At 35.7% G+C, this 11,801-nt stretch overlaps 1 protein-coding gene across 6 annotated transcripts in view; it reads right to left on the bottom strand.

Annotated features, from left to right (window-relative positions):
* Positions 1–11,801, bottom strand: part of FMN2 (formin 2) — a 361,252-nt gene that overhangs the window by 149,452 nt on the left and 199,999 nt on the right. The gene's annotated exons all lie outside the window — the stretch shown is intronic.

Genomic DNA, 11,801 nt, shown 5'->3' with positions numbered 1-11,801 from the left:
TCCCTAGCACATCAAAAGAAACAAAAATCTTGGGTCTGGTGTTGTAGCTCCATGGTAGAGCACTCGCCTAGCACACATGAGGCCCTGGGTTTGATCCTCAGCACCACATAAATATAAAATAATCTCTAGGATATATAAAGAACTCAAAACACTTAATGCCAAAAAAAGAAAAAATCAATAAATAGGCCTACTGAACAGACACTTCACAGAAAAAATACAATCAATCAACAAATACTTGGAAAAATGTTCAACATCTCTAGCAATTAGACAAATGCATATCAAAATTACTCTAAGATTTCATCTCACTCCAATCAGAATGGTAATCATCAAGAATTATAGGCAACAATAAATGTTGGTGAGGATATGGGGAAAAACATACACTCATACATTGCTGGTGGGACTGAAACTGATGCAACCACTCTGGAAAGCAGTACGGAGATTCCCCACAAAACTTGGAATGGAACCACTATTTGACCCAGTTATCCCACTCCTCGGTTTATACCCACAGGACTTAAAATCAACATATTACAGTGATGTGGCCATGTCAATGTTTATAGCAGCTCAATTCACAATAGTTAAACTATGGAACCAACCAAGGTGCCCTTCAGCAGATGTATGGATAAAGAAAATGTGGTACATATACACAATGGAATATAACTGGGTTATAAAGAATAATGAAATTATGGCCTTTGCCAGTAAATAAATGAGTTGGAGAATATCATGCTAAGTGAAACAAGTCAATCACAATAAACCAAAAGTCAAATGTTTTTCTCTGCTATGCAGATGCTAATTCACAATGGAGGGCAGTGCTAGGAAAGAACAGAGTTACTTTATATTAGGCAGAGGAGAGTAATGGGAGGGGAGAGAATACGGGGATAGGAAGGATAGTAGAATGAAACAGACATTATTACCATATGTACATATGTGACTGCATGACTGATGTGACATTCCAACATGTATAATGAGAAAAAGGAAAAATGATAACCCATTTATGTATGATATATCAAAGTGCATTAAATGCATTCTACTGTCAAGTATAACTAATTACAAAAACTTTTTAAAATTTTTTAAAAAAGAAACAAAAAAAGGTCGGATATATAGCTCAGTGGTAGAACTTGTGTTTAGCATGAGTTCAGGTTACAGCAAGATGGCTGGTTATGAAACAGAAAGTGCACCACTATCAGAAATCAAATAGTCCAGTGCCTTGATATTGAACTTCTGAGGCTATCAAACTGTGAAACATAAGTATCTATTGTTTATAAATCACCTAGTTTGTGTTATTCTGTTATAGTAGTCCAAACAAAGACAGTACATGTTTTACTTTCATGGAGTATGATTATAAGAAGGTAGGCAGTAGTGACAGGAAGATGGCAAAAATAGAAGGTACCTATCTTCTCTAACCCTATAGCAAATTCAATCAGCAACCATATACAAATAAGAACACCTTGATAAAAACACTCAAAATTGGGAATAAGTATGAGTCACTAGTGTGGTCCACAGAATGGGTAACAATAAAATACACAAAAAAGATAAGAAAAATGGTCTCACTTTGACCCTGTTATCTCTCCCTCTCTCTCAGGTCAGCATAGTATCATATAGAGATGATTCCCTTGGGACCAGAGGGAAAACAACAAGAGGTGAACATCCAGCTTCCCCAGCATTCCAAGATGCTTCCTAGGTCTCATCACATGGGGAATGCAGGGGGAAAATGGCACGGACAAACTAGTTGGGGTCAGGTATAAACAAAGCAAGGAGGCAGAGACCATAGCAACTAGCAGGCAGATCTTGGCAATAACTATGTGTACCTGACAGGGGAAGCACTCAAACAGAGGTATCTAACAATACAGTTCTGCAAAGTTGTGCTGGTTGCTCCCAAAATGGTAGAAGTTCACCTGGCTTGCCTCCAGAAGCAGCCTTGAACACTAACTCTAGGTCTCACAAAGAGAGGAAGACAACCACTGTAGTGAATTACAGCAAAGAGCAGTGGCTAGCTCTGCAGCACGTGGGAGTTTAAAATGGGCCCAGTCAAGCCGCAGAATGTGCACCAAGGTCCACCTGAGGCATGGAAGCAAACCTCAACTATGTATTTCTACTGAACATAGCAGCTGGTCCCACTTATCCATTTCACCTAACACCAGGGCCCTCATATAACCTGTTCCAATTGCTAAACAAAAGTAGTGGTGTCATCTGGCCGGGGAACATACCGTGTGGCCTGGCCCTTTCTGAAGTGATTGCAATGCACATCCAACAACCCACTTTGATTGGAGAGTCTAAACAGCTGCCTGAGCTGATCTGAGAGCAAAGGCAGCAACAAAACCATCTAGAAAGCTGAAAGCAAGCTTTGCCTGCCCAAGATCATTACCAGCTAGCCCATTAGAATCACAAGCTAGACTAAACAGTGAGGGTTTACCCCTGCCAAAGAACACTGTAAAAGTTGAAAAACATGGCTGTCTCCTCAAATGCACAAACACCAATGCAAGGACACATATTGCAAAGACTCAGGAAAATGTGACACCTTCAAGAAGGAAAAAAAAAGGAAAGAAAGAAAAACAGACTAACAAATCTCTAACAATGTATCCTAAAGAAACTAAATCTATGAAATGATAGGCAAAATTTCCAGAATTATTTTCTTAAAGTTCACTGAACTATAAGAACAGACAGATAAAAATTTAAATAAGATTTAGAAAATACACAAACAAGACAGTATGAAAAAGAAACATTTAAAAAGCAAATCCAAGAGGTGAACAAAACGATGACTAAATTCTAAAATGCAATATGGAGCTACACAGCAGGTTAAATTGAACCAAAGAATCACTGAACTTGAAGACATTTTCAATCATCCAATCAGAGAAGCAAAAAGAAAGAAGAAATCCCACAGTTGTGGAACTCAATCAAGAGACTTAACCAATGAATAATAGGAATCCAAAATCATGAGAAAAGGGGAGAGAAAGCATACTTAAAGAAATAAGTGGGGGATAGGTTTAAGATGGCAGAGTAGCAGGCTTTATTTTATAGTTTCTCTATGGGTATTGAAGTAACTGGAGAACAGCTACTCAGTGAACAGTAGAGATTGCAGCAAATACTGTGAGGTAGTCCTGGCCAGCACCTACTATGAGGTTCAGGTCAGCCCATGTAAAATATCACTGAAAGAGGCACAGAGAAGACTATATGGAATGGGATTCGGGTCAGAGATGGGAGTACAGCTGCTTTCCCCATGAGTCTGGTGACTCTGTGACCACCTGGAAAGGGTCAGGAAACCAAACAATACATGACTGCATGTGGTAATTGAGCCTCAGAAGGCCACAGTCATGTGTGTGTGGTAGAGTAGATAGGACCTGTTGTACCCCCCTCCACTCAGGGTAGTTGAATACTCCATGCTATAAGTAGGATTCTCAGGAGGCACCCAACATCCAAATGGGTGGCAGAGATAGGTACTGGTCAGTCCCTACGGGTCCATGTAATCTGTATGAAGTATCTTCCACCCAAGAACATTTCCATCAGACTTGGTATCAGTTACAGGAACATCCTGTTAAGAATTCACCTTTAACCTGGGAGTGCATTAATATAATCAGTCCAAAGTAAACTCCCAATAGATGGTACATCCCATTCCAAGCTACTGCAGAGTAGTGAGCAAGGAACCTAAGAGTCATTTCAACCAACTTTGGTCCCAGGACACTCCAACTGGCAGCATGGTGAGCAATATAAAAGGAAAAAGGGTTTAACAACCCTCTCTAAGGGGTGCATAACCCAAGAAGCAATGGAAAGAAGTTGTTATATATTGGATATGAGGTGTCTCTAAAAACTTCCTCTGTTAATGGAGAAATACCCACAGGTAAAATGATTAGATTATGAAGGTTACAACCTAAGCAGTCCATCTCATCTTGAATGACGAGGAGGTAGATAACTGGGGTGTACCCTAGAACGGTTCCTCTTCCATCCAGTCCTTTCTCCTTTCTCTCTGTTTCTTGGCTGCCATGATCTTCTACAGCATGCTTCTGCCATGATGTTCTGTCTCCCTTCAGTACCAGAGCAAAGGAGTCAACCAACCCTGGACTGAACCTCTAAAATCATAAACCAAAATAAACTTTTCCTCCTCTAAATTGTTCTTCTCAGGTATTTTGATCACAAGAGATATAAAAAACTAACAAACACAGAAGTGCAGAATAGCATAGGTAGTAAATATCATTCTTGTTCACAGTTTTGACCATATCAGTGAAGACAATTCTTTCATTAAGAATTTTTTTTTTGCTGATTAGTTCCTGCATATATATACACACACATATTTGTTTCCTTTTTCCTATTCTTTTTGGTGATTTTTTTCTTTTTATTAGCCTTTTTGTTTATTTAGGGGGCAGTTAATGTATTTTGGAGGGTTTTCCATTTTTTTGTGGTGTTTATTTTGGTTATTCTTTGTTTTCTTCTCCTTATAATAGGCAAATTTTCTTGTTCCCTCTCTCCTCTCTCTTGTATGTATATATGTGAAAGTTTTATCTCATTCATTTTTCTTTCTACTTCTCTTCTGCTTTCTATTTTCACTTTTTAACTACTCTAAACCTTCTTTTGACTTCCCTTCCTATTTTCTTTTCTTTTAATCAATTGTATATTTAACATGCTTTAAAACCGTTTATACAATTTTGCTCCATATCATTCCTATTGTGGTGGTTGCTAGTGTTTTGTATGTTACTGCTGCAACCTGGTGTTTACTCCGGGTATCTGGTTCAGTGCAGTTTGTTGTTGCTGTTGTTCATTTGCCCTTTCCATGTGAGGTGCTAGGGATCCAGCATGGCTTTTCAAGTTTCTGGGATCAAGGCTCTGTAGCTGAACTACCCCCCAACCAACCTAAGACACAGCACACACTGTACCACACACAACCAACCCCACTTAAATTTCACCAATGCTTTAACACAAAGAATAGAGGAATCTTCTAGGCACAATGGTGTATACTTGCAATCCCAATGACTTGGGAGACTGAGGCAGGAGAATTGCAAATTCAAGGTCGGCCTCAATAACTAAATGGGACACTCAGCAACTTAAAAAGAATGTGTCTCAAAATTAAAAAAAAAAAATTAAAAGAAATGGAAATGTGTATTAGTAGTAAAGTGTCCCTGGATTCAATCTCCAGTACCAAAGCAAATAAATCAAAACACAATAAAGGAAATGAAAACTCCTTGCTGATGGGCAGGCCCCAAGAAGGCAAGGCTAACGGAGACCTGGAAGACTCACTCCTAGAGTCATCTGCTCCTACAGCAACAGCAGAGAGAAACAACACGAAAACTGTGGACACCACACATACAAAGGGTCTCAAAATATGTCTCTTCCATATACTTTAAAAATGTACTTTGACAAGGTATATTTCACCACATAATCATCTCAAATTTTACGTGAATTTTGTCAAAAAAATTAGGTGCAATAATTATGTGATGCTTTTTTAAAATTATGCCAGTATAATTCAAAGTCAATTTATTTCTAAACTGTGGCGTGAAATTAGGATGAACAGAATACTTGCAAATATATGTTAATACAGTGGTGACAATTATGTGGTGAAATATGGCATACTATGAAACCCACTAATATAGTCTACAATTCACGGCAATCTGCTATCCCAAGATACACACACCATCAAAAGAAAATGTGCTCTAAAATGCCCTCCTTACCTAAAAGTGGAAGAGAAATCCAACACAATATATACACAAATCCTAACATAGAAATAGAAGAAATACAAAAAAACAAGGCAACATGACACGTCCTACCGCCTAAGATCTGTAATTTGCCAGCAACTAATTCCAAAGATATTGAAGTTTATAAAATGTCACATAAAAGAGTCAAAAGAATGATTATTTTAAAATCTATGAATTCTAATCTATGAATGACTTAAGGAAGACCGTACAGGACATGAATAAGCAATTCAACAAAGAGAGACACTGAAAAAGAACCAAATGGAAAGCTTGGAAATGACTCAATAAGTCAAACAAAATACATAGTGGAAAGTGTAATTATAGGCTATATCAAGCAGAAAATGGTTTAAGGTCTTAAGGTCAAAATGCACGAACTAAAACGTTCAGACATTGATAAAAGAATAAAATAAGAAAATAGGAAATGAATATACAAGATCACTACCAAAACATTTGATTCATAGATCTTGAGGATGGAGTAGAGAAACAGAATGGTAAAGAAAACTTATTTGGTAATATAATAGCAAAAAATTCCCAATTTTTGAGAATAAGATGGATATGTAGATACTGGAGACATTTAGATCACCAAGGAGATATGACCAGAAATGACTCACTCCACAAAATATTATAGTTAAAATGCCAAGAATTCAGAATACAGAAATAATATTAAAAACTTTGAGAGAAGTGCCATGTCACTTGTAAAGGCAAACCCATCAAAAGAACAGTAGATTTCTGAACATAAACTCTAAAGGCCAAGAAGGCATGGAATGATATATTCCAAGGAATGAAAAAAAAAAAAAAAACCTACCAAGTTAGATTACTACATCCAGTAAAACTGTCTTTCAAAACTGAAGAAAATATGAAAACCTTCCAGGATAAGCATCAACTAAAGGAATTTATAATCACTAAGCCACCACTGCAGAAGATACTTAAAGGAATCCTATACACAGAGAAGAAAAAGAGATAAAAATCAAGAGAGCATGGGAAAGAATAAATTTCATTATTATAAGAATAGACAAGTGAAATTAAGGAATGAATCAAGCATTAGAAATAAAACATGAAATAATAACTATCACTGTATAATAACACTCAATGTAAATGGTCTCAATTTTGCAATTACAAGACAGACTTTCAATAGACTGAAAGACAAGAATCACAGGATTATCTCAATAGATGCAGAACAAGCATTTGACAAAATTCAGCATCCATTCATATTGGAAACACTAGAAAAACTAGAAGTAGTAGGAATATACCTCAACATTGTAAAAGCTATCTATACTTAGTCCAAGACCAACATCATTCTAAATGGAGAAAAATTGAAAGCATTTCCTCTAAAAACTGGAACAAGACAGGGACGTCCTCTTTAACCACTTCTACTCAACACAGCCCTTGAAACCCTAGCCAGAGTAATTAGAAAAAAGAAAGAAAGTAAAGGGATAGCGATAGGAAAAAGAAGAGCTCAAATTATCCCTGTTTGCCAACAACATGATTCTATATTTAAAAAATCCAAAATCTCCATCAAAAAGCTTCTTGAACTCATAAACAAATTCGGCAAAGTAGCAGAGTATAAAATTAACACCCATAAATCAACTGTGTTCCTATACCCAATGAAAATCAGCTGAAAGAGAAATCAGGAAAACCATTCCATTCACAATAGCCTCAAACAAACAAACAGACAAACAATCCTTGGGGCTCAATCTAACAAAAGAGGTAAAAGACATCTACAATGAAAACTACAGAACATCAAAGAAAGAAATTCAAGAAGACTTTAGAAAATGGAAAAGACCTCCCATGTTCTTGGATAGGGAGAATTAATATTGTCAAAATGGCCATACTACCAAAAGTGCCATGTAGAACTAATGCAATTCCCATTAAAATTTCAATGATGTTATTTACAAAAATAGTCATGAAATTCATTTGGAAAAATAAGAGGTTCGTAGTAGCCAAAGCAATCCTCAGTGATAAAAGTAATGCTGGAGGCATCACGATATCAGACCTTAAATTATACTACAGAGCTGTAGTAACAAAAATGTCGTGATATTGGCACAAAAACAGAATTAAAGAAAAATGGAACAGAATAGAAGACACACAGACATACCCATATAAATACAGTTATCTCATACTAGACAAAGGCACCAAAAACATACATTGAAGAAAAGATAGCCTCTTAAATAATTGGTGCTAGGAAAACTGGAAATCCGTATGTAGTAGATTGAAACTGAACCCCTATGTCTCAGCCTGCACAAAACTCAACTCAAGTGGATCAAGGACCTTGGCATTAGACCAGAGACCCTGAACATACTAGAAGAAAAAGTAGGCCTACTCTCCATCATATCAGCTCAGGAACAGACTTCCTCAATAAGAATCCTAAAGCACAAGAAGTAAAATCAAGAATCAGTAAATGGGATGGCATCACACCCAAAAGCTTCTTCACAGCAAAGGAAACAATCAAGAGCACAAACAGAAAGCCTACAAAAAGGGAGAAAATCTTTTACTACCTTCACCTCAGATACAGCATTAATCTCCAGGATATACAAAGAACTCAAGAAAACACCAAAAAACAAATAACGCAATCAATAAATGGGTAAAGGGAACTGAATAGGCACTTCATAGAAGAAGAAATACAATCAATCAACAAATATATAAAAAATTTTTCAACATCTCTAGTAATTAGAGAAATGCAAACTAAAACTACACTGAGATTTCGTCTTACTCCAGTCAGAAGGGCAATTATCAAGAATACAAGTAACAATAAATGTTGGTGAGGTTGTGGAGAAAAAGTTCAATCATACATTTCTGATGGGACTGCAAATTGGTGAAACCACTCTGAAAAGCAGAATGGAGATTCCTCAGAAAACTTGGAATGGAACCACCATTTGACCCAGCTATCCCACTCCTTGGCTTATACCCAAAAGGCTTAATTAAAATCAGCATACAATAGTGACTTAGCAACATCAATATTTATAGCAGTTCAATTCACAATAACCAGGGTATGGAACCAACCTAGGTGCCCTTTGACAGATGAACAGATAAAGGAAATGTGGTATATATAGACAATGGAATATTACTCAGCTATAAAGAATGAAATTTTGGCATTTGCTGGTAAATGGATGGAACTGGAGACTATCATGCTAAGTGAAGTAAGCCAGTCCCCCAAAACCAAAGGTAGAATGCTCCCCAATATGTGGATGCTGACCCATAACAAGAAAGGATAGGGAGGGGAAATACAGAGGTTCACTAGATTAGACAAAGGGGAATGAAGGGAAGGGAAGAGGAATGGGAATAAGACAGTAGAATGAATTGGACACACCTTTCCTATGCTTATATATGAAAACACTGCCAGTGTAACTCCACATCATGTTCAACCACAAGAATGGGATCAAAACTGTAATGGGTTGCACCCCATGTATGTACAATATGTCAAAATACACAATACTGTCCTATATATCTTAACAACAACAACAAAAAAAAGATTGACATGCAGTCTGAATTTTTAAAAAAGACCTGAGTGTATCTTTTCTGAAAGAAACACATCTCATAAGTAAAAACATCTATAGAAAAAGTGAACAGAGGGAAAATAATACTTTATGCAAACAGACTATGAAAGTGAGCACAAATGACTATTCTCATATTCTTTGAAGCAGACTTCAAGTCAAAATTAAGTCAGAAGAAATAAAGAAGGTCAATACATATTGGGATAGTGAACAATCCAACAAGAAGATAAAATGATTTTATGTATTTATGTCCCAAACACTGGAGCATCCAATTTTATAAAAACAAAAATAAGGATATACACTTTCACTTGAAAAACTGTCTTTTGCAAATGAAGGAAAAATAACTAAGAAGTTGATAACCACTAGACCTCCCCTACAGGAACTGTCAAAAGGACTTCGTTAAGCTGAAATGAAATTGTGTTAATTAGTAACATAAATCATACAAAAAACAGAAAACTCAGTGGTATAATACAGAGCCATAATCAGAACCCTCCAAGTTTGTAATGACAGTGTGTAACTTTATCCATGGCATGATTATTAAAAGCTAAAACTATTAATAACAATTATAGTTAACATAAATTTTCAACAGATACATATTATGAAGTGATATAAATTCTGACATCAAGAACAGAGTATTTATTAGCCAAAATATGGAAAGGAACTTTATAGAAAGAAAAAAATCCAGCTAAAACAATGGTGAAGGGACCTTTTTCTCAAAAGACATACCAAAGGTCAGCAAATTTATCCAAAACATCACTCATCATTAGAGAAATGCAAACTTAAACCACAATGTATATCATTTCATAGCTGTCAGAACGGCTATGAATTTTAAAACAAAAACAAAACAAAAAAAACTGTTGGTGAGGATGCAGAAAAAAGGGAACTCTTGTTTACTGTTGGTGGTATGTAAATTATTACAACCATTATGGAAAACTTGAATGGATGTTCCTCAATAAAACTAAAAATAGGGTTGATGGTGTCAGTGGTGGAGTGTTTGCCTAGCAAGTGCCCAGGCTGTGGCTTCAATCTCCAACACCACAAAACATAATCCAAAGCAAAAAAAAAAAAAAAAAAAAAAAAAAAAGAAATAGAATTACTATATGATCCAGAAATCCTACTTTATATACCTAAAAGAGTTGAAATTACCATGTTGAGGAGATATCTATACCCATGTCTGTTGCAACACTGTTCATAACAGCAAGGCAAAAGAGTCAACCTAAGTGCCCACCAATGAATGGAAAAAGAAAATGTGGTATATATACACAATGAATACTACTCAGTCTTCAAGGATTTTTTTTCAATTAAAACAACATGGATGGAACTGAACAACATTATGCAAAGTATGTGAAATAAGCCAGGCACAAAAAGAAAAATACTGCATCTTATTTTTTATTTGTGGAATCTCTGAACTCAAAAGAAGCAGAAAGTAGAATGGTAGTTACCAGGACAGAGTTGAGGGGATAATATGAAGATGATGATCAGAGTACAAAGACTCAGTTAAACAGGAGGAATAAGATCTTCTTAGATACATTATACAATATGAAAAATATAGTACATATATTATACCTTTAAAAATTATTAAGAAGTGACACATGCCTGTAATCCCAGCAGCTCAGGAGGCTAAGGTAAGGGGATAGAGAGTTCAAAGTCAGCCTCAGCAACTCAGCAAGGCCCTAAGAAACTTAGTGAAACCCTGTCTCTAAATTAAATATAAAAAATGGCTCGGGATGTGGCTCAGTGGTTAAGCACACCTGGGTTCAATCCCTGGTAACTGCTCCCCCCCCAAAAAAAAAGAATATAGAGAGAGAGACAGAGACAAAGACAGAGACAGAAAGAGCTAAGAGATTAAATTTCTAATATTCTTACCACAAAAAAAGTATTTGAGATCATGGCTATATTAATTAGCTTGATATGATTATTTTATATTATATTCACAAATCAACATTATTTTTTACCTCACAAATATATATAATTATAAATTGCCTCTTACAATAAAACTTAAAAAATTGCACTGAACAAGTTTTTTTGAAGTACTTAGATGCATTCTAAGTAGCTATAGAGCTTATCCCAAGTCAGAAATTTTTATTTTGTGAAATTAAACTACTTTGAAAAGCTAAAAACCACCAACTATTTTAAATCAGTACAAAATAAATATATTTATGAATATACTTGTCATCAATATTCTGTTTTTCATTATATATTTCTACACATAGATATACTAGGTTTAAATAAGACATTTATTCACTATAACATATATATGCATATGTAATGTATATGCAGGATAGATATACACATACAACACCTTAGCTCATTATGATCTACTACAGCAATTACTTTCCTATGGTATTTCCTCACTTTTTCCATATGGCCCACATGGGTGAGAAAGAGTAAGAAAGACTCAAGAGAAATAGAAACTATATGTACCTCCAAATGATTATTTTAAATATTCGTTTCACTGTAACACTAATATACTGAATACATGATTGGATTTTTCTCAGTTTTTACAGAGAATAACTATATGATAGTTATCTCAGTCCTTTTTCATGACTGGGTCCCACTGAACACATATACTCACTGTGCTTTCTGGGTAACTACTCTGTGCTTGATTGCTGATGGTATGATATGATGAACCATG

The sequence above is a fragment of the Sciurus vulgaris genome, assembly GCF_902686455.1.
Source record: "Sciurus vulgaris genome assembly, chromosome: 12".
NCBI lineage: Eukaryota > Metazoa > Chordata > Mammalia > Rodentia > Sciuridae > Sciurus > Sciurus vulgaris.
This window is presented reverse-complemented; position numbering and strand designations above follow the sequence as displayed.